Raw genomic sequence first — 23,684 nt, 5'->3', positions numbered from 1 at the left:
TACTCTTACTACTCATCATTCTCCAGCATCACATCACCAAGTATACGGCATTCAAAACTTTAAATAAAAGCTTCAAATAAATAGTCATCGTGATTCTATGATTCAGAGAATACTAATTTTGCACGCCTCTATGAATAACCTCTTGAATTTTACAAGATCAAGATAAAGACTTCACTTTAAAACCATTTGACTGTACATTTATATTAAATTAGAGACTACTAGTTGCATTGCTTTCACAGGAAGTTACTGTCACATATTTACTGTAAATGATGTTGATGATGTATCGTTTGACTGACAGTTATGACCTCTACATGCAGACAGCTGAGTGACCACTAGGTGGCACTGTTTGCATACCTTATTTGCAGTCCTATAAGGCATTCAACTCACACACTTCCTCACTGTGGAAAGGCTCTGCTGGGCATGGCAGCATGAGAGCGAGTGCTTGGCAAGGTGCAAGGACCCAGTGCACCGCTGTAACTGGTGGATGCAATTATTTCCAGATGTGGTCGGAATTTGATTCCACGCTCTTTCATCCTCCTTGACGTCCCATCTCATCCCTTCATTGAATGTGTTGGCCGTCACCCTTCTCCTGGCATCAGCACCCAACTATCTTGTCCAGGGGGCACCGCTCGCCATCGAGAATGTGCGACACGTTTATTAAGACTCTGCAGAGGTCGCGCGTTTGAGCCCGTACTTTACACAGCAGGTGCTCAGGTGCGGCTCTGCTCACACAGTGACACCGATACGTACCCTGACTGCACGGTCAGCTGGTTGCCATTGGTGCCCCGGCGCTTGTTTGCGTAGCAACAGGAAGCTGTGATATGACTCAAAAGCCATCAGCCTAATGCACCCTCGACAACCACACGTCATCAAACATCCAGAGATGTTCATTTAAATGATGTATTTTAGTCAATATGAAGTGTTTGCTTGGGTCAATTTTTTCTTCTTCTGGCTTTGTCTGCTACCTACGAGCCGGCAAGATACTGTATGTGAGCACCCAAGATGTGTTTTTAGTTGTGTCATTTATCAAACCAGGGAAAGGCTGAGTCACGGCAGTCTGTTCCTTCGTGAATGTCAGGCAACTTTACATTTACCCACTCGCTAAGTAATTATCCTACACCCTTTTTTTGTATTACCATAGTCTCATGTGAAATTGCTTCCTGTGTGTTTCTCGTTTTTACTGAAGTTTTCTAACAAAACAGGAGATCTGGTGGAAAATAGACAGAAGGGTTTGAAGTATTGTGTGATTCATGGCCAATCCAAAGCATAACATGCAGAAGAGAAGGAGTTTTTTCTTCTTTTTTTTTACCTTCAGTGCTCTGAGGCTTGAGAGGGCCATGTGTTTGGGGCTGTGCTATGATGGAGTGGCAGTACGAGGGCATGTATGTGAGATCACCAACAGCGTGTTAAGAAGTCTGCATTTCAGTGCCTGCTTTTCTTTTTTTTCCTGTATTTCTCTGCTTTTCCTTCCCCTGCTGAACAGAAATTACATCTCTGCCTGTATTTACGTCTGTCGAGACACTCGGTGGGTGAGAAACTGTTTCCGGAAATGTATGAAGAAAATAATAAATCAATGCTCGGTTCCAGGGGAATATGCTGTTTGAAAGCTTTCTTTGACAACAATAATGGACGTGTCATGCGACGGTGCATCTGTAACTTCAATTTCAGAGGAAGGGCCTTGGAAGAAGAGCTGCATGTTGTTAGTGTACAACATCTGCATGATCCGGATATTTCAGTACACATATCTCTGAAGAGGCATGATGAATAAAATAAGCTTGTTTTTACACATTGTTTACAGCCTCGAACAGTAGCTAGTGCTTGAGTAAAGTGAATTTGCTTGTATTGTGTACATACAAAGTCAAACAAAGGCAACAGGTCCCTTAGAGCAAAAGGAGAACAGTAAACGTAATCAACACAGCCTGTTGTGTTCATGTTAAAACTATTGCAAGTGTTTCTTTGATTTAGTTAAGTAATCTTATCCTCACGGTGGAGATTAGCAGCTATGTGTTTAACAAGCCCTTCATCTGCATCCCTGTGGAAATTTGAGCAATAAGTGATGATGTCTAGAGGCTTGTGTGTGTGTGTGTGTGTGTGTGAGGGGGTGGGGGGAGGGGGGGGGCATGCCTGGGCGGCTGAACAGCAATGTGAAGGAAGGTTGCTAGAAGGTTGAATAAGAGTCTTTAGTGGGAGAGAGAAAAAATAAGTGGTGTTAAGAGATGAGTAATTCTGCGTGGGAGGCCAGCCTGTCCCTGATCATCCAGCCAAGAGCCACCCCAGCACAGGGCTGTGACAAAGTCACCTTCTTCCTCAACCTACTCTGTCCTGTCGTGGATTGTCTGCGTTTTCCTGTCATGCCGTGATCTTCCATTACGATGTCATGATGCAGTCTAGTGGGAAGGAGCCACAGATTTTCCTTTGTTGCGTCACCTGAAGGTTGTTGTCTCTTCTAATAGTACTGTGAGGTCTTGAACTGTGGAGACCAACATTTCTAAATTTTTTTATTTATTTTTTTCAAAATTATCTTTGACTAATAAGTTGATTGAAAGGTCCAGTTAGCATTTTGCTGTTGCATTACACAAATGACTCGTCATCAGGTTGCTGTATTCCCGCTTAACTCTAGTGAGATGACACACTTTTCAAACACGCAGACGTCGCCACGCCGTGTGTACACAGTGTCTTCAACGTTTAGATTATTCAACTGTCAAGTAAACCGGCCCTGAGGTCTATTTTCCAAATGTTATCCAAACCCAAGTCAGCATCCCTTCTGAAATGAGCCATGATGTAGTTTGTTGTCCTCCGGTAGCTTCAGGATGTCCAATAATGTCCGGACAGTATTTAACAGAATCATAGGATCAGTTCCTGAATATGCGTACGATCCTCTTCTAAATGATTAGATTTAAATATATAGCGTTGATGTTGTCTAATGGGGGCAGCGGTCTCTGACTCACTGTTAAAAAACTGGAATAACTACGCAGCTGTTGGAACTTATGTCGCTTTACCAGCTCGCCATTAATGTGGCTGTGTTGGCTAACAATCTGCCATATGGATGTGAATATTAATGCAAATGTGCTTTGAACAGGATTATCCATTCAACTTTCTGTAGAGTGTCATTCATTGGTGATGTAATAATCCGGTTGATTAAATATAATACTCAATATTAAGGAATGAATTGATAGTCATTATGAAGTCCTCATGAGCGCATTCATTACTAAAGACACATGAGAAGTGTTTGAAGTGTTACTAAAGGTTTTAAAGTGATAGTGCTGCTCCATGTTTAACAAACATGATCGGACTCTGTTCTGACAATATTGGATTGTCCGATAGTTTTGTGTTACTGATTCTGGTAGTCAATGTTAGTCTTGCCTTCTCTTTATTCTCAGGTGGAAGAGAGGAGAGAAACGTCAGAGTCAGTACTTTTAGGATTCACTCTCTCTCATCCTGATGAGTTTGGATATCCATCATCAATCCCCAATGTTACAGGATCCGTTTGTGGAAATGCTCTGACTTAAAAGAGATGTGCCTCTTGAGAGCAGCACGGTTAAACACTGAGGTAGGGAATGTGTATGAGTGTGTTCCTCTTCAGCTTAAGATCTCTTCAACTTTAATGGTTATTGTTACATGAAGTCGTTGGACTCAAAACAGTTATACCCTTGAGAGCACTGTATAAGAAGTAGAGTACTTACCACTGTGAACTTGTCTAAGCATCCACAGAAAGAATTATTCATCACAAAAAGATGAATTGCTAGAATCCCATATGATGTCATTAACCTACTGTACCTTTATTTAGTTGACGAGCATTTACTCCACCTAATAGTGTGTCGCCGAAGACGGCTGAAAAAGTATGACTCAATCATTCAAACTCCACTGAGGAAATCGTGGAAACGAAAGTGAAGTTGATTACTTGGTGTCTTGGTCTTGAAACAGTTGGAGTTGTGCTGCTGGAAAGGAATCTTACAGTGCAGAGAAATGGACACTCAACCAGGGAGCCTGAACCGGACCATGGCCACTTTCACCTCAGAATGAGGTTTGATGTGTTTCTGATGATCAGTGAAATCAATTTTAAACCAGCACATCCATATTGGCCAGGCCGCCTAAGTGTCTGTCAAACTCAAAGTCACTGCTGTGTTGCTGACACTCGGCTTTCACGTCCATGTTGAAAAGCAGTTCAAATCTTGCTTACAAGAATACAAAAGTCTCATTATGTTAATGATGAATCAATTTATTGATGGGACATCAGACATTACATGCATATCCGTGAAAGGGGAAGTCAGTTCGGGAATCATAAAAACCAACAACTTTTGTAATAAATTTGACACAAAATCAAATGATGTGGGGAGAGAAAGAAACGGCACTAAGAGCAGATTCAGGAGGTTCCCTAAACTCTTTTTCTTGTCGGAGTGGATTAGTTTTCATCAGGACGACGCAAGTAGCCTTTCCCTGACGCGGCTGCTCCGGTAAAACTTCAAAACCCGAGACTTTCACCCTCCTCCACGGTGTGTGTGGGTAAACTGTAGCACTCCTCCTCAAATGTACAGCAGATATCTGAAGCTTTTTTTTAACGATATTGAAATGTGTTGTCCCTATTTCTATTTTCTACCTGCTTAAATTATGGTCTGTGTGTGTGTGTGTGTGTGTGTGTGTGTGTGTGTGTGTGTGTGTGTGTGTGTGTGTGTGTGTGTGTGTGTGTGTGTCTGTCTGTGTGCGTGTGTGTGTGTGTGTGTGTAGATAGATAAATAGATAGATAGATGTACTTTATGTACTTGTACTTCCTACCAATGCATTCAGGCGGTTTGTTGATCAAGTGAAGTACGTAAATGATACACTCCACATCAGATGCTGTAAAAATATGTTCTAAATACAACTATTAGTGTGATTTAAACGGTATTTATTGGGTCACGTCCCTCTTTCGCTGATTCTTGTGAGTCTTTCTCAGCTGTTTTTTGGGTTTTTTTGCACCGCCCTGGCTCAGATGTGTGTTTTGCCCCCTAGCGACCATGGCTGTAGACTGTTACCAGTGGTGCTGTTGCTACAGTAACAATCTAATGCCACGGTCACCATGGAGACAGCGGGTGAAATATGATTGGCTGCGGTTACCGCTGACATCCTCGGTGGTTTGATGCTGCCGGTGATGCAGCCTTCGGTAGCGCTGGGCTCCGAGAGGAAACTTCAGACGGTGCAGCGGCGTCTTCCCACTCGCCTTCACCCTCACAGTCACAGAGGCGGAGCTTAGCTCACAGAGCAGAGGTTTGCCAGGCGTCAGTAGCCATGACTGTAGACTGTTACTGTACTTTGCAAGAGTTTTTAGCAGTAAGCAGTCTAGAGCCAAGGTCTTGATGCACTGACTGATAGAACAGAGCAGCAGCATGAAAACAAATCAGACGGAGAAAGCATACAAGCTGGGAGCAGCATGCAGAGGGGAAGGTGGGGCGTGCAGAGGGAGAGAGAGACACCCTCATGCCGCCCTTCCTTACACACTTACGTGTCATCGACGATTGCGATTTATAAAGGAATAAAGGTGGATTTAGCTCTTTACGTGCTCTTTCTCATCACCATATCTCTAAAGGTGCACTTCACATCCATCAGACTGTACGCCACGACACAGAGCTCTCACACACCAGAGCCTTTCCTGCCAGAGGCCCGAGGCGACACGTGGCCAGCCGGATGGTTACATGCCCCGCTTGTTTTGTTTGTAGTATTGATTTCCACGCCGATTATCTATGAGTCACAGGATATGGACGGACGGCAGCACAGGGTGGATTGGTGGCTTATGCAAGCTCAGCTGAGTAACTCTAGGACTGACGTCAGCAGTCCGGAAATTCAAAGGGCTCACAAGCACCCATCTGATGTGTATTTGCTGGCTGTTTAGGCAGTTTAACGCGTTAGAGTGTGGCCTGTCTGGATTTTCATGTGAATTCTTTTTCTCCTGAAAAAACAACATCTCGATTGGTGAGGGAGAACGGGAAAGGAGCACAGTAAGTGTGCAAGTGCAAAGGTTACCACACAAATGTCACCAGGTTACCACAGACTTGTGTCACAAACCAGCCATAGGCCTTACTTCCATTAGCACCAACATTAACATATATCAAAGTCTAGCTCTGAACTATATTCAAAAATCTGATCTTCGTTATTCTGAAAGTAGACCAATTTGACTCTGTCACTCTCTGCGTGGTCCTGAAGATCTTCTGCTGACAAACAGAGCTGCGTGAGCCGTAAATGTCTCCAGAGAGGCGCCTCTCTATTTGTAAGAGGCATCATGCACATGCTCGGTAGAGGCTGGAAAGTTTACAATATCCCTCCTCGCGAAGTGATACGGAACCATGGTAACAACATCAATAGCATTTAAAACGCCTATATGGTGACCTGTCGGAGGCTCCACTGGCTGCATGCACAAGTCAGCTCAGTTGTACTTGTTGTGCCGCTTCGTAGTTTATCACAATGTTGTTTTGTCCTCAGCGCACGTTCAGCACCGTGGACAGCGCCACGCGGCTTCTGGAGCCTCTGAAAGTTCTTCAAAGGTGGATCGCTCATCTTTTTGTATATGCCCCATGTTGTTTCTCCTGTGGGTTTGACATGAGGGCTGAAGGCAGCTGGAGAGCTTATTGACCCGTGCTTATTGTAATTCTGGTCATAGCCCCCTCCCTCCAGGAGTTACACCGGGGAGTTTTCATCAGACCTCCAGGGCTTCCCACTCCCCTGACCTCGCTCGTCTTCTCCGCCTCGTTTCGAGACACGTCGCAATGCAGGTTGTAGACGTATACAGGCGACTCGCGCTGTTTCTTTAAAGCCCTGTGATGGGAGAGATCGGGAGTCGTCTGCATGTGCGCAGGAATGACGCAAAATTGACTTCATCTCAGGGAGGCGTCACGATGTCATTTCAGCATGGAAAAAAAAGGGGTAAAAAAAAAAAAACAACTGCCGAAACCAGGGAGAGGAGATCTGCCCCAAAGCTTTGGACTAATATAAGTCACTTTATTTAAAGTAGGTCTTTCCCGCTGGGGACCCGAACCGATACCTTCCGATTGATTCTGTGTGTTTTATGTTTAGGTTCCCCTGAACTCTGACGAGCACTCTTGGCTGTGTTATATATTAATGAGTCATAGAAGCAGCCCGATAGGACACGTCCCACAACGGCTGATGGATACCCTTGGAAAAAGAAAAAAAAAAAAAAAGATGATGATGATGATGATGAGAGAAATCAACCGCACGTCGTGATTCGCTGTTGACTTTCTGCGGGCATGCAGCCTTGTTGACATGCAATCGGCGCAGCCTACACCCTGCAAGACATCTTACAAGCCATCCTTTTCTACAGTTGTCACTGCCCATGTGCGCCAAAGTGACTCACACTGCAGTAACTTCCAGCCGCCGTAATCTACCGTAGATTCACGACATGGCACGCAGAGAAAAATTCGCTGACGGAAAAAAAAAAAAAAAAAAAAAAAAGTGAGCTTACCCCGATTGAACGAGCTCGTCCGTGTAATGAATGTATTGCCACACGTGGCTCTAGACCGCTGTTGTAATCAAAATGTGTGCACGACAACAACAAAAAAATATGGCACAATGAAAAGGAAAACTTACCTCCTTGGTCTTCTTCGGCCCAGCGGAGATTTCTTCAGTTTGCGACTTGATTAAAACTATAAAGAAAGCACAGATTTACCGTCTCCTACCTCGTCACATTATAACTTACCTGCGGCCACCGTCTTCAGATATCAAACTCGTATCTAACCTCGTGGTCAGCTGGTGCGTAATGTTCGCCAGAAGTAGTTGGGATTTGGATTTGTTGTTCAATCTCGCGTCTTGCTGCTGCGCTTCACAGCCCCATGTCATCAGATTCAGCGGGCTGTCCCGGCGATCTGCTCTTATAGACATCCCGTAGTACTAGTAATGGAGATGGGAGGGGACACTCATTCATTCAGAAGCATCACCTCCATGGACGATGTACGTGCACTCTGACGTCATCGAGGAAATTTAGTCAACAGGAGGATGCTCAGGGTTCCGCGAGGGGCGGGAGGAAGAGGAGAAGAATAGGAAAAAAAGAGAAGCGAGTGTGTAGGGCTGATGGGGGACATTCTTTTGACTTGTTATTGGGTACGTGATGCTACCTCGTATAGTCCTGCTGTATTTATCAAGCTCTTTTCAGACTGGGGGATTCATTGTCCCTGAGGAAGTTGCTCCCGAAGTGTGCACGCAGCGCTGCCAAAACGAGGCAGGAGGAAGCAGGAGGAGTGAACTGAACTATTAGTCACCTCGACCATGTTGTGGGTTTTTTTTTGGTTTGTTAAGCTATTTGCCTACTTGACTGGTTACATGTGTGTGTTTGTGCCAAGAAAATGATCAGTAACTGTCCTACATGTGCCCTCCTCTAGTTACAGAGATGTTTGTCATTCCCGGATCATCTCTGAGAGGCACCATGGAGCTGTGCGACTCCACTGCGATCTGCTCCATCTTGCCTTTTAGCAGTACAACCAGTTAGTATTGCATTTATATCAAGTTGGGAGGTTGGTGGACAAACTGATTTAAAGAATACAAAACAAAATCAAAGTAACTTTCTCTGAATGTAGAAATCTGTTTAGAAACTGTTCATCCAGGCTGACTAGCTGGAGTATAATGTGTATAATGTGTATAATGTGTATAATGTGTATGATGGGTACACTGCCCCTGTGCAATGCTGATGTGTGTATGTGATAAGCAGTGCAACAAATACCGAATCAAACATGTAGCAATTGTTGCCTTTAGACAGACAGTTGATCCGTTCAACTTCAGTCAAAATCTGTTTGTTTTTTCATGTTTATTTTGTGATCAAATTTGTATTGATTTTCCAGATATGCCTTTGAAGCACGGATGTGTACATTTACATAAATATACACAGGCACATAATCATACAAAATACAATAAGTGGATGTATGTACATGTATGTATCAGGGTGTGTATGTGTGTGTATGCAGGTATACCCCTATACAATATTATTCTAGTGATATGTGTTATATGATACAAGCGGAAAAGAAGCTCCACAGTAGGAGATTGAGCGATCAGAACAATGGAACAATGGTTGTTACAGTAAGCTCTGGCAGTGGCTTATTAACATCATCAGTTACACCTTTAACGTGTCCTATTGTCTGCTTTTGGAAAGGTCTGTGCTCTCTTCATGGCCTGATTCTGGTGTCTCTCTTTTTGGATATCGAATACATTCTTTGTTTCGGGAAACTCGCAATTAAGTCAAAATCTAGAACTCACTAGAAGCACTGAGTTCAATAGTTTATGCAGTAACGGAACAATATGACCCGCATGAAAGATTATTGTGCCTCAAGCACCAGTTTCACACACACGCAGAGTCGGCTGCCAGAAGCCGGCAATTTGGAATAATGATTCAGCCAATAGAAACGCATGAACCAAATCTTTGATACAACTCATTCCCTCCCTTACACTCTGTCTCTCTTTCACTCTCACTGTCACCTCCATCTTCCCTTTGCCGGCCCAATCAGTCACTGTCACTGCCTCCAACCACTTGTGACACTCCATCCACCTGCACCGGTCCTCATGGTGTCCTGCTCAAAAGTGTAGAACAGAAAAAACTAAAAATGTTTAAAGTCTCTATACGTTGTGTCTCACTGTTCAGCTTTTATATGAGTGGTTATGGACTGGATACGTAGGCTTAGCCGGGCTCCTAACTCATTAAAAAGAAGCATTGATGATCATTTAGCAATATCTGTTTGGTATTGTTTGCAATTAAAGTTACAGCAGTTGTGTTCGTTGTTGTCTTTACACGCCTGGTGAACATAAACTGAACGTGTGAAACTTGTTAAACTGTAAATTGTTGGAGGATGTATAATAAGCTCCATCATACACAAAACAGACTTTTCAATCGTAAAAGACGTAAAGCGTATATGTCGATATAATGATCCAAAATAACACATTCTCAACATGTTTGCAATACCTGCACTGCTTCCTTTTATTCAGTTTCTCTCAGATACTTCTCACCTCATAGGTGGTGCTGTTTGATTGGCTGCTGATGGCGGAGTTTCCATGCGTGCGTGTGCAGGCGAGAACGCTGCAGTTAGCGGAAGAGGGAGGGAGTGACGGGGGTGATTCACTTGTTTAGTGTAAGCAGGAGAGCGACGGAGGAGATATGGATCTACGGGATGAACAAGAGCTACACAGGATGCGCTGATGAACAAACGCTCAACACATGCATTATAATAAAGAAGTCTTGTGTGGGGTCAACTGGCCGTGGACAGTATGACGCTCCAGCCTGTGACTGACAGGAAGTTCATCCTGTGGCGCTCTGAAGCCCGTCGCTCAGTTTATCATGTAAACGGTGTATGTCCTGGGAAGCTGTCTTTTCACCTGAGTTAAATGGACTACTTGTGTTTGGGATATCCATGTGCTGGACAAAATAACAGGAACACCTTAGACTAAAACACCCGAAACAACACAACAAAATCTGGGTCTGACATTAACAAATTGAAAGTTAACTCCATCAACATTGTATAGCATTTCCCAGTGTGTTATATACTTCATTATCAATAATTAACACCGTTTTTTATAATGACATTGAGCAAGAAACGTCTTTATGTTTTCTCTTATACACAATTTGCCTGATCTGAACAAGAATTGCGGTATCATTATAATTCACCAGCACATTACCAACAAGATGACTTATTTGATGCGTGTTAGTTGAATATCCCACTCAGGATTTAGTGATATGAATGATTTAGATTTCCGTAATCTACGAGCTCATCCTTCACCATTTCCCTCCACACGCTCATTATATCCTGAGGCCCTGAAAGTTATCAAGAAGGGTGATGTGACGATGTGATGAGTTCTACAAACTAATGCACCAAACATGAATAAGTCATGCCGAATCAAAGGTAGCGTTGGTCCGTACGCTTACACATCCAAATACCAGAACCATCAATGCTCTCACAGGGGCGTCATGAATTAAGTATGAAAAAGTAGTACGTCACTGGGAGTGCGAATCTCAGGGCAGCTCGTGTTCTTCTGCTCGTTTTCACCCTAAGGCTGTATTTCACAACTCCTCACTTTAGATTCCCTCTTTTCTTATATTGTTCAGTATCATCTCAAACTGCTTCATATATATATGTACATATATATACATCCATCCATCCATCCATCCATCCATCTGCTGGTAGCAGTTGCATGTGTCAGAGGGAGAAAGAGAAGAGACGGATAGTGAGAGCAAAAGTAGGGAGGGACTGTGGGGATGCCACTTTGATGTCGAGGGAACGTCTCTGTACACGTTCTCTGATCCCTTGTGTCATTTTTATTCTGCAAGTGTAAGTAAATCCCCCCCCCCCCTCCCTTTCCCCCCTCACTACTACAGTCTTTTAATTATCTTTCTATCCTCCACACTCCCTCGCTATATCTATTTCCTCATCTCTTCCCAGCCGGCCCATATCTGCTCATTTCTCTACGCAAGCATCGTTTTGCAGATAGAAAGAAAGGGAGAGTGAGACCCCACAGGGCTCAGTATTCACCTGCAGAGTGCAGCTCCTGCTCCCCCCTCACACACACACACCCCTTTCTCGCACACACCACTAATCAGTATTCTGCTTTACTACTCTTCCTCTTCCTGCTCGTTTCCCCGTCTCTTTTTTTCCCTTCCTCTTTCCTTCCCACTCAGCCCTTCTTTCCTCATCTCTGTACCTCATTTCACCACAGCTGCATAGTTTTACATGCACTGAGGCGCAACATTGACAATGATTCAGCCTGGTTTCCAATCGGCGGCTTGTTAGAGCTGAAGGCCTGAAGCCGTGTCAAAAGTGCTGCTCCAGTACGTTGTCAAAATAGGGAATCACCCGTCGCTCAATGCAACAATAACGCAAAGCAGTGAGGGTATTCTCGCCCACTATGTGCTGTTCCACACACTCATTCCTCAGAGTTATATGCATTGTGATGCATATGCATGTGGTTCTCATGCATATTTATTTGGGGACTCGCGTGGTCACGGCATCCCTTTCACTAACATTGACATAAAACCCCTATCTTTATTCCAACATCACCACTGCTCATGAATGTTTCATCACACCCCTAACTTCCCTCCTCCTCCTCATCTACCCCCCACCCCCTACACACACACACACACACACACACGCCGCCTTTTAGAAAGCCAGTGTAAGTGGGTGTTAATTAAACAGGATCACCCGAAGGCAGTTTGATTCTATCAGACGTGACTGTCCATTCACCGATACAGGTGTGGGTTCTGTCGAAGAGCCGAATGTGTCGTCCTCCCGGCAGCCGGTGCATCGTAACGCCTTTATGCTCACTCCTTTTGTTTTAAGCCAGACGCCGCATGTGAACTTGCTCTCCTGCCTCGTGCGCGTGGTTACAGTAGTTAGTCATTGAACGCTGAAAAGCAGAGGGCTATTTGATCGAGGTGTCGACCGAAGAGTCTTCCACTGACTCACTGAGGTTAAATCAGATCCATTCGGACAAAGTGGTCAGTCTGACTCAGCTGATCACAACTCCGCTAAGGAAAGAGTTCAGTCCAGCTGCTGTACTTGCTTCCATACCTGGCAATCATCAGAAACACTAATGCTCACATTCATGGAAGTATTTTTGGTTGTATGTTGTTTAAATGTGTGACATACATGACCATGTATACCTTTGTTATAAGAATGTGATGAGAAGTGAGAGGCGTATAGCATCAGGGAAGTACAGCACTCTATGATTTTAAACTATTCTCCAAGGGACGGAAAGGACAGGGGAGAAAAAGAGAGGTGAGAAAATGTGGAGAGTGTGAGGATGAGCTCCGAATGAAATCCAGAAACCCTTTATCGATGACATACCGCACGACAATTTCCAGGCATCCGAATTCTCTTCAGCAGCTCGTCTTGAAAACTAAGCTGTCATATTTATCTTATTTGGCTGCCTTTTTCCTCGTGAAACTTTCCCACAGTCCACAGACTCTTTCTATTCCTTGTCTGCATGGCTCCCTTTGAGAGGTTGCCTCGAATCTGTATATTCAGGTGCCCCCTGCTGGTTATAGTCATGTACTGCAAGCCAGAGCTGGTACGAACGCGATTTAACTGTATTCGTCATTCTGTCTCGCAGGAATACATTTAAAAAAAAAAAATCAAAAAATGTATCAGGCAGCAATACAGAATATAGAAGGCTCATTTGTCCAATGGCGGTAACTTAACACGTCGGTTATCTTTACCTGCAGTTCCACTGTTTTACATGGAGCACTGTGACACCTTAGCTATTCCACTCCGGCCTCCACACGTCTGCGTCTCGCTATCCATCCTTCCCAGAGCTGTCCACACAAGAGCACATGACTCATCCAGATGACTCACCCCCCCCCCCACCCCCTTCTCCACCATCCACCCTCCCTCTCACGCACACACATCTTTGTATTACTTCCCTGAGCTAACCTTGACAGAGGAACACAGAAAGGCGCTGGTATTGTAAGACAGAGCTGGAGATGTGCTGCTTCATGCCACCTCCATGTTTAACATAAGTGCCCTATAGACCGGACCCAAACATATTAGATTTCTATCACCCTCTTAAAAATAGCGTATGTTGTCAAATGTAGTTTGTGATATAAATATTGGAGGGGGACAAATGACGACGTGTCCATGATTCCAGCAACAAAGACCAGGTTGATACATTTATAATTATTGATAGCAGTGCTTAGACCAGCAATCAGTCTGACAGAGTTGAATTAAGTTTGTTTTTGGGCATCTGGAGCAATTTTCATTGTTCAACAACACGTTTAATTCAGGTACTTTTGAACTGCGGGTACTAAGAACTGAAACATACTTCCAATGCGATGAACGTTACCCCCCCCCCCCCTTTTCATTTATTGCCGGTTAAATTCCCTGCTGCCAAAAGATGTCGCACATATTTTGTTCATTTCTGAATCAATACATTTTTAAACCAGACAACAAGCGATCACCTCGCGTCTCCAGTTGACTGTGAGATGTGTTTCAAACTCTCGGGATACTACATTCAAATCAAACTATATATTTTTTTTCTCATAATGATTTGATTATTGATTACTGGATTTATTGGGCTAACCCCGCACATAACTGAATATTCATGGAGAGGCATTGATGGAACCTCTCTCTTTCTACATGTTAAGCAATAAGCCACCAACAGATGTCAGTGTTGCTCTGACAACATTGTAGGTACATTATTATGTCGCAACACATCCCTGTCAAATATAGGCACACCGGAAACACATAGACCTTTTTCAAATAGTGATATGGAGACCCAGTCAGGAGACCCAGTCTTACATCTTCTTCATGACTTTGAAAGCTTCAGTCCTCTTGGAGATAAAGCTTTAATAAGTGGATAATGGATGGAAGGGATGTATGTTCCACTGAGAACAGCAACGTGTTGCTTGGATGCATCTTGCACAAACTCTGGCGCTGTCATATTGATGTATATTTAATGCACACCGCAGGTGTATGCTGCTGCAGCATGTCATTGAGTCTGCTAAAAGCCTAGTCCTATTCGAAAGGACCATATTTTCATCATTTATGTGTGAAAAGCTTGACTTTCTTGAATAAAGTTGTTTCTTGTTGTGCAATTGTACATTCCTGCAGTGTTGGTGTGGGTTGAGACAGTTGTTGCGGCTCCAAACTGCCATGGGAAGAGCAGATATGGCTGTGATATGAAATGATTTAGTTACAATCTAAACCACTATTGGTTGGCTGCAGCAAAGGTCACCACACTCTGTGTGTGTGTGTAATCCGTCTCTGGTCAACCTCACACAGGATATGCCAAAACACACTCGAAACCCACTGAATGCCTTCCTTTTTCAAGTCTGCTGCAGCCAGGAAAAGAGGGGTGGGGAGGGAAGACGGTTATGGTGATTCCATGGTGACATTTAGTCTCAATATCAGCTCTTTTCAACCAGAGAGCAAAGTCCTGGAGCTCAACGGTGAGGCAGTGAAAGAAGGTCAAACAAGCGAGAAAAATCTCAAGTAAACAGGCATCATACTTTATTTGGCGTCCTTGTAAGTGTGCACGATGTGGGAACTTTTCTTTATATATCGTGCCCATTGTGCTCTTACTATTGTTCATAAACTCCACAGGATAACGTTAACCTTCTATCTAGTACGCTGATGCTGTTACCTGATAGCTGCCATAACCTCATATCTCTGCCTTTCACGCCAGCAGACATAGCTACTGAACAATTCATTGTGTTGAGGTTTCTCTTGAGCTGCTTTCAAAAGCTCTGAACACTGAAATATATAACATGACCTATAGTGATGTATGTTCTCGCTCATTTGGCCTTCGCTTTTTCCAACACACTGCAATATTCCCTTCTTTTCAATAAAGATGTGGTTGCCGTGTTCAAAATCGTGACCAAAACCAAGAAAAATCAATAGTGAGTCAGTCAAGTCTGACGGCGCAGTCTGGGAACTAAACACAGTTACATGCAGGGCTTGACTCAGAAGTTATGCCCCAAATAAAATAAGAGAAAGAACAGCACAAACAAAATGAGCAGGTGCAAAACACGCAGGACATCTGTATATAGAACTGTGAAATATCACCGATACAACCCAAAGCTCCAGAATAAGCCAGTTTGTGAATCTTGGGTACTTCAAGGACCTGATGATTCCTTGTTAATTAAACAAAACAATAGCAATTTCTTGGGATTTGATGGAAAGTCTGATGAGTCGACCCTTCTGCCCCCAGTCTGAAAAAAGTGCACACACACTTCTGTATTTCTGCATGTGTGTGTGCGTTACGATACACGGTGCACGCTCCCCGTGGTCTGGCTGCAGCCGCTGCGTGGCCCGAGTCACGTCCTCCACTGCGACGCTGGTGGGAATGTGGTGAGTTTGAGACCAGCTCATAAAACCCGGCACCCTGGCACTATCCCGCTTCCCCTGCAGACAGGGAAGCAGCGACCGATGGGGAAGCCACACAGGCGGCAAGCGTCAGGAGCTTCTCTCCACTGCCGCTTTTTTGGAGTCCCACACGTGCTGCAGCTCAGCTGACCCGGGGGTCAGGACCTCGAGCTCTTGGCTGCTGCGGTGTCTCCGCGACCAGTTTCACTTCACCTCGATGGAGAAGAATGAAGTCCTTATGAAAGATGCTTTCGCTCACTCCACTCGACCAAATCGTTCTTGCATGTCGCAACATGATAGATTAGATAGACGCAGTGTGACGGTGGCAATCGGCGTCCTGTTGCAGCTTCTGAATGAGTGGAAAAGATATGAAAGCAGACAACACGAGTGAGATAGACAAGATAGATCCAAAAGCTAAAAAAGAAATATACTAAAGATCCATTCAACTAAAGTCAAAAGGTGCATTATTGAAGTTTAAGAAGTCTGTTTTTCTTTGCTGGAGTTGCCTTTTTTTTTGTTGATGCGCATGTGACTTCTTTTCTTTTCAAAGCATTACAAAGAATCTGCACATCAAATCAAAAAATAGAAATTGAACATCTCACAGACAAGATCTGCTGTCAAAGGGAACTGGACTTGACTGAAAGTAGGTTCAGGATCATATTTGACCTTTTGTTCCAGCAGAGGAGCAGAAGTGACTTTGTGGTTTGCTTTTGTGTTACGACGCACAAGTGAGGGTGGAAGTATCTCTGCCCTGTCAGTGCACTCTGTGGGTCCCGCTCCAACACTTTCACACACACACACACACACACACACGTACACACATACACATACACAAACCTGCAAACAACCGTAGCATGTGGTGTCATTGTTGCTTTGCACAACAAGCAAACAACGTACACATAGAGACAAACTAATTAATGTAATATGCATGACATGCATTAACACACACACACACACACACACACTGTTGTATATGGGTACAGTGAAGTCTCGATTTAGCTTCTACACTTCGTACTAAATGAGAGCTGTCAGCAATGAGTTACGCTGGTGGTGCAGAGTTCCATGGACTGTAATGATTCATAAAACATCCAACGACCACTGATTTACTTTTGCTTTTAATTATTGCTTGGCCCTACTCTGTGTGTGTGTGTGTGTGTGTGTGTGTGTGTGTGTGTGTCTCTTGTGAATGTGTCAGGGCAGAAAACTAAGCCACCACTGGCTCCACAGGGCTTCACCAATTCCCAGAGGTCCCTAAACCAGCGTAGCGTCGTCCTGGCCTCAGTTACATTCTTCATCTCTGTGCTTCTGCCCTCAAACCCTTGGAAGGCCTTCATCCTGCTATAAATGTCACTATCCTCTCTCACAAGATAAATTTACTTACCGTCATGAGCCAATCGATATCATTAAAAAGCAGCAACAGCATCTTCTCTTTCCTTGTATCTCTCAGTGACGCGTTCTTTTTTTTCTCTCCGCAGGATGCAGTTCGGGCTCTTCAATCTGTGTAAATGTGTCTCTTTCTTTGCGTTTGCATATGCGTTTTGAGAATGATGATCTTCGGAGAGCTCTGTCATCTGAGGAATGATGCCTTGCATTGCTTGGAGCACATTTATGTTTCTGAAAAGATTCGTTTGTCATATTTTGAGGAATACAAATGTTTCGGGTCATGTGGCCAAGTCTTGTTTGGAAAAGAAGTTTATCATGCACATATTCTCGGTTCTGTACCTCCAGGTAAAAAAATGAAGTTGCTGATATGCAATTACATTCCCTTCACTGTGGTAGTTATTAGTTCAATTAGACTAATCAGTACTAATCAGATCAGTATTATAATGTTGCAATTAGGTAGCTGATTAACACATCATCCATGGACCAAAATATAAACAAAAAAGTTGTTTTATATAAACCCAGCTCAGGTGTTCATAAGGTATACAAAATAAGCAATGGTAAAAGAAGTACTCAAATCCTTAACTGAAGTAAAATTAGAATTACAGCAATATGGAGTAACAAGTAAAACACATGCATTCAAAATTGTAATAGAGTAGATGTCAGTAATCTGTAAAAAAAAAAAAAAAAAAAAAAATGAAGTGTTCCAAAAGTTCACTTTACACAAAATATTATAAATCATGGATTTTTTTTTTTTTTTACTGATAGATAAACCTCTCGGCGTGGCTGAATTTAACTACGTTGTGCTCGTGGGTGGTTCCATCAATAAAAATGCATCACATTGTATTCGTTGATTAGATGCTTTGTATGTAAAATTTGAACTAAACCTGTCAAAACTGTACTTATGAATACAATACTTGCATTGCTCAAAGTTCAAAAGTTCTAATGCTGCTCATGATAAATGCATCCCTCATTCTCATGAAGACAAAACCAATTTGAAACCAAATTTGCAAAAGTGCAAAAGACCTGTTTGAATCATTTGTGTACTAACATTTTTAAATGTATAAATAGCCTTCACAGTTTCGAATATATACTGACGCCCTCAAGTAGGTCTGGCACTTTGTTTTTTGCGTCATAAAGCGAGTCAGAGTGCTCCGTTATCGCTGGGTGTCTCTGAGCAAAGGGAAGCAGTGCTGCGTTCTGGCATCTCGATCTGCTTCTGTGTTCACTTATCTTTGCTTTTATTCTGTGACCTGTTTCTGGAGTTTTCTCTTCGTCTGATCTGTGCTCACACGTCGTGGTAGTAGATCCCACACACGTGCAAACAGACTTTTTTTTTTTTTTATACCTGTGATCTACACTTTCATTGCATTTTTGTATCTGTGTATCCCACCAACAAAAAGTACACTATGCTCTAAGAAGTCAATCAACAAAAAGAGCAAGACGCTCAAGTTGAAGCGCACGCTTCTCATTCAACCTTTCTCGTTGTTCCAGTAACAGTGATTGAATCTTGAAAGGATGTGATTACAATCTGCTGTCAGAGTGCGTGTGTGTGCGTGCGTCTGTGTGTGTGTGTGTGTGTGCGTGCGTCCCAAGCCAGCTGTTATGGGCCTTGGCTAACCAGAGTGGCTTTCAAAAAGACCTTATCTTCTCCGCATATCGGATGCTGGAAGTCTCTGGCTCACAGCGCTGGCTCGAAAACCATCCAGCCATCTTCCACCTGTACACATGTATCAATCCCTGGAAGGGTAAGAAGAGAGAAATTGTGCAGGTTTTCTTAACCTGTTCCAGACCTCCTTTCCCCTGTGTTTGAGTCAACGTAAGAACCCCAAATTAATTCCGGTTTAGTGTATGTATTTGTTCAGCAAAGTCTTGGGAAAAGAAATCACTTTCATCGCAACTATAAACATTCAGCATGATTTGAGCCAGAATCCCCAAAAATGTCTTCGGGAGCCGTCAATTTTGGAAAGATTAGGACCTAAAGAATCTAAATCTGCAACAAAAATCCCAATAAAACAAAACTGTGTCAAAAATGAAAAAAACAAACATATTTTTTTACCAAAAGATTGTCTGAGTGGGGCATGCTGGGTATTAAAATGGGCGCGGGAGGATTTTCGCACGGTTTCCGAGTGTGAGCATGTACGTTCACACACAGTTGTATATCATTAGCTCATACGTTGATGTGTTGTATGTGTCAGGGTTGAGTTTGTCTGTGATGCTGAAACCAATAACTGTTTCTATTGCTCTCAACATCTTCAGCAGTAATCAATCTTTGACGTGTGGTCTATTGGCGTCACAGCGACGGCTGTGAATTGGCCTGCTTGGCAGCGGAAACGCACAGATCAACACTTCTTGACACGTACCACGTGTCACCTGGTGAAAAATGTCAGAGAAAGTAGGAAACCACATTAGAAGAAGTGATGTATCATTGGAGACGTCTGAGATCGACTCCTGTAAAGGAATAGTTTGTTTTAAAGCAGGGTGGGGGTGGTCATGAAAGACATTTTGTGACAGTTTAACTGAACTAAGTCATGAAATCATGAAAAGACTTAGTCATATTTTAGTCTGGAAAAAAAGAGACTTCTTTGTGACGAAACGGATAAACCCATAACAATAGCAAAAGTTTCAAATATTGAATACGTGCCACAAGCACTTGTTGACTCGAGTGCACACAACACAAAACGTTTCCTTGGTGCGCTGTGGGGGATCAGAGCGAGTTGTTGCACAGGAAGTTGACGAGCACCATCGTGACTCACACCATGAGGTAGCGAGAGGTAGAGAGAGATGGGTACCAGTGGGCAGCGGGAAGAGACAGCAGCACGTCGGCAGCTGTTGCCAGGGTTACCGCCACTCGTCAGCACTGACACACACACACACACACACACACACACACACACACAGGAGAGTTTCTTTTACAAAGACGAGGCCAGCATGCTTCTTAACGGTGTTGATGTCATGCGTTTGTTGCGCTGCATCAGAGTCTGCATTGCACATGTTTGCCGGGTTGATTGCCGGTACGTTGTGTGTGTGGTTGTCGGTCTTTATTGTTTGCGAAACCTTGCTTGATGTCATGGTGGGGCCCTTATTGAACAATGTGATGTACAATTACAAAACATAAGGTTGGCAATTATGAGTTACTGTTAGAGTTAAGCCTTGGGTGGTGAGCGCGAAAGTGAGACATTGATGGCTTTGATCTTTTCGATCTAATAACTCTATTCTCTAACGTGTGTTAATGATAATGACCTTTTGAAGTAGATAACTCATCCACTCACTGTATTTTAAACACATGATCTTGTGTGTGTGTGTGTGTGTGACCACCTGTTGCGCATGTGCGTCTACTTCTGAGGGCAGCACTTAGCCTCACAGAGGGATCACCAGCTGACTGTGGCATAAACAACCTGGCCATTTGTGCTAACACTAAAGTGCCAGACCTGCTTGAGGGTGTCTGTATACACACCCACAAGAGAGTGTGTATAATCTATGGAAACACTCTTATGGTGTGTTGATACTGAAGGTGATATATAGCCGGCTCAACAGAGACTACTGCATAAACTATTGTTTTAATCCGGCCTGCTGAGGGTCACTGCCTTGTTAATGTCTGTCTATATGACTCTGCATATTAAAGACAGCCATTAGCTTTTGACTAATGGCCAGTCCTCGGTGCCCGAGGCTACGTTTAAACAGACTCATGAAGCGGCTTTGGCTCGGCAGTGTCTGACAAAGGAAGGTGCTGCCTCGCTTCGTTCAATCTACTGACAGATTGTCATGTTAACAGGAGGATGTTTTTGACACGTGGCATAGTATTTGTACTGTGCTCACCTACTTACTGAAAGACAGGAATTACAGGGTAACCCTCTCCTGTTGCACAAGCATATTCAGTCAGTAGTGTTGAAATTGAAATGGTCGCATCGGTTCCTTCCTAATGTTAGTCAGCGTAAAGCTCAAATTTGTATTTCTCAAACCTTTATTTGACGAGTATCAATGCTGTATTGTGGTATTCTCTCTATCCCTACAAATAAGTTTTGTTTGTGCTTGACTAGAGGTCCTATCCCAGCCAAACGTTCACCAGGATTATCTCCCCCACACACACACGGCAAACACGATCAAATCAGGAACAAGACACACGTCCCCACGTGTCGTTCTCAGGCTGTTGTCTCGCCTGAACTAAACGTTGGTCTCTTTTTTGTTTCTGTGGCATTAAAAGGTTTTTAAAAATAGTGTGGGCCAGCCGTCTTGTCGAGCGAACGGCTATCTGCGAGAGTTTGATATCGGAGATAAAGAGTCCTTCCTGTGTTCGCTACTTCTGCTTCCAACAGCGTGGCTCATGAGAACAGGCCCTCTCGCCTCTCCGTGAACGTCGAGCTGCATACTCGAGTCGAAGCGTCACAAATGTAGTTCAAGGATGCGGTCAGCAGAGGGCAGACTCCTCCTTTGACAGAGAGGAAACACTCTGGTCGTGTTTGCAGCGCTGTCTTGCTGCATTATCTGTGACACTGATTGACACTTTGACTCTATGACTTTCGGTCACGTTCATTTGCACCCGCTCTGTCTTCACGGTTTACTCTCTCTCTTTCTCTTTCTCTTGCCCTCTTGTCTTTGTGTCAGCCCGTCTGACTGCCTAACTGTCTCTTTGTCTCTCTTCCTGTGTGTGTATGTGTGTGTGTGTGCATGCGTGTGTGCGCAGTGTCTGGTCTCGGTGACAGTGTCTGGGAATTAACCAATCACAAGACGAGGACTTGGTCCAAAGAGGGCTCGGAGGCCATGAGAAAGACTCGTCTCCCCCTCTGACGCTCGCAACCTCTCCCTCCTCGACCAGCGCTGCTCTCACCCCTGCCGACACTCCGACACACACACACACACACGCACACGCACGCACTTAGCCTGTCACATGCGCCGAACACAAATAGAAGCACACACACACACACACACACACACACACGCCTAAATGAATCAAACTGGTAAAAAGAAGTCACATTACTACTACACTCTACTACTTTTTTGAGTGAAGACATTTTCATACCGAGAGGTCGCAGGGTCACAGATAAGCACCATGGGTTTATTAAGACATACTCCAGTGTAACAACCATGCAAATGAGGCACAACAATGCTTCTGCTTATTTCCCAGGGTCAAGTTCCTCATCTCAGTTTAACTCTGAGATGTTACCACAAACACATTTTCTCATGCGCTTGTTTCCCTTGTAGCGGTGCGGGTAAAGTATTAGCACTTTCACCAGCTTTGCTTCTCAAACTGACAGATTTGGACTCTCCTGCTGAACGATGACACACTGACGAAGTCGCCGACACACTCTTCTGTTGGTCTTCTGGTGTAACGTGCGGGTGTGTGTGCCTCCCTTCGGTGCCCTGCCGGCCCTCTCGCCATCTTCTAGTGACACGAACAGCGTTTTCAATGGCACTTAACAGACACTTTAAATCCATGTTTGTAATCACACACGCAGTGTAGCAGGTACAGTTTTACAGTCACGCTGTTTTTGTTACTTTGTCTTACTCTATAATTGTGTTACATGGATTACAAATCCAAATAAGTTCTTCTGTGTGTTTTTTCGATGTGTGTACGTGTGTGTGTGTGTGTGTGCCCTGAACTGTATATGAACCCTAACCTCGGTGCACTGGTGTTTCAAGACTGCTGCCACACCAGGCAGAAGTGAAACTTGTGGGTGTGAGGCTTTGTGTCCGCCTGCTGTGTGTGTGTGTGTGTGTGTGTGTGTGTGTATTTCTAAACATGTGCCGATACGCGTGTGTCTTTTCATACCCACATTCGTACAGACCACACTCTGCTGCACCTTTGACGCCTGTAGTCTTTCTTTTTATTCTCCAATCCTCTCTCATTTTCTCTCTCTGTGGCGGGCATGTTCACTTCAGTGTGGTAACAAACACGTACACTTTCGTGGCCTTACTGGCGCTTTCAGTCACACGCACACACTTTCGCATACACACAGTGGCAGGTCGGCACGTACGCGACCCGATTCGCGCACGTATACTTGTCCTATGCCCTTTTTTGAGTCGCGGCAGCCACCGTTGCACAGGGAGGCACATGTGTACACTTTCACATGCTCATTTACAGTCAGTACGGTGAATAGGAAAGCGAGTTCAGCTCTGTGCCTGACATGCAGCATGATTTGTCTTGTATGTGCACATAACGATAACAGAGTTCATGTGTTGTTGTGGTTTGTGTGGAGAAACATGAGATGTCCGTTGGCCTCTATCAGTGTGAGAGCAAAGACACAGAGAATGCTGAATGCCATGTAGATCAAAAGAGACAATATTTTCATCACAGAAGCGAGCAACCTCCAAGACAATGTGACGGTTGATGGAAAAACCATTGTTTGAATGTTTGTTGTCAGTATTGCTTGGAAACCAGTTGAGAGAAGTGAGGTGTTTTGATAATAATTTGTCAATTGTCAAGCAAAGTTGACATGATCTGATTACATGTACACATGCTGTTGGGCAACCTGTGCAGACACATTT

General features: G+C 43.9%; 1 protein-coding gene across 1 annotated transcript in view; it reads left to right on the top strand.

The window, feature by feature from the left end:
- dph1 (diphthamide biosynthesis 1) overlaps positions 1 to 23,684 on the top strand; it is an 84,392-nt gene that overhangs the window by 53,003 nt on the left and 7,705 nt on the right. The gene's annotated exons all lie outside the window — the stretch shown is intronic.

Source organism: Clinocottus analis, unplaced genomic scaffold (genome assembly GCF_023055335.1).
Source record: "Clinocottus analis isolate CAN_PGR_092001 unplaced genomic scaffold, fCliAna1.0.p SCAF_2, whole genome shotgun sequence".
Lineage (NCBI taxonomy): Eukaryota > Metazoa > Chordata > Actinopteri > Perciformes > Cottidae > Clinocottus > Clinocottus analis.
This window is presented reverse-complemented; position numbering and strand designations above follow the sequence as displayed.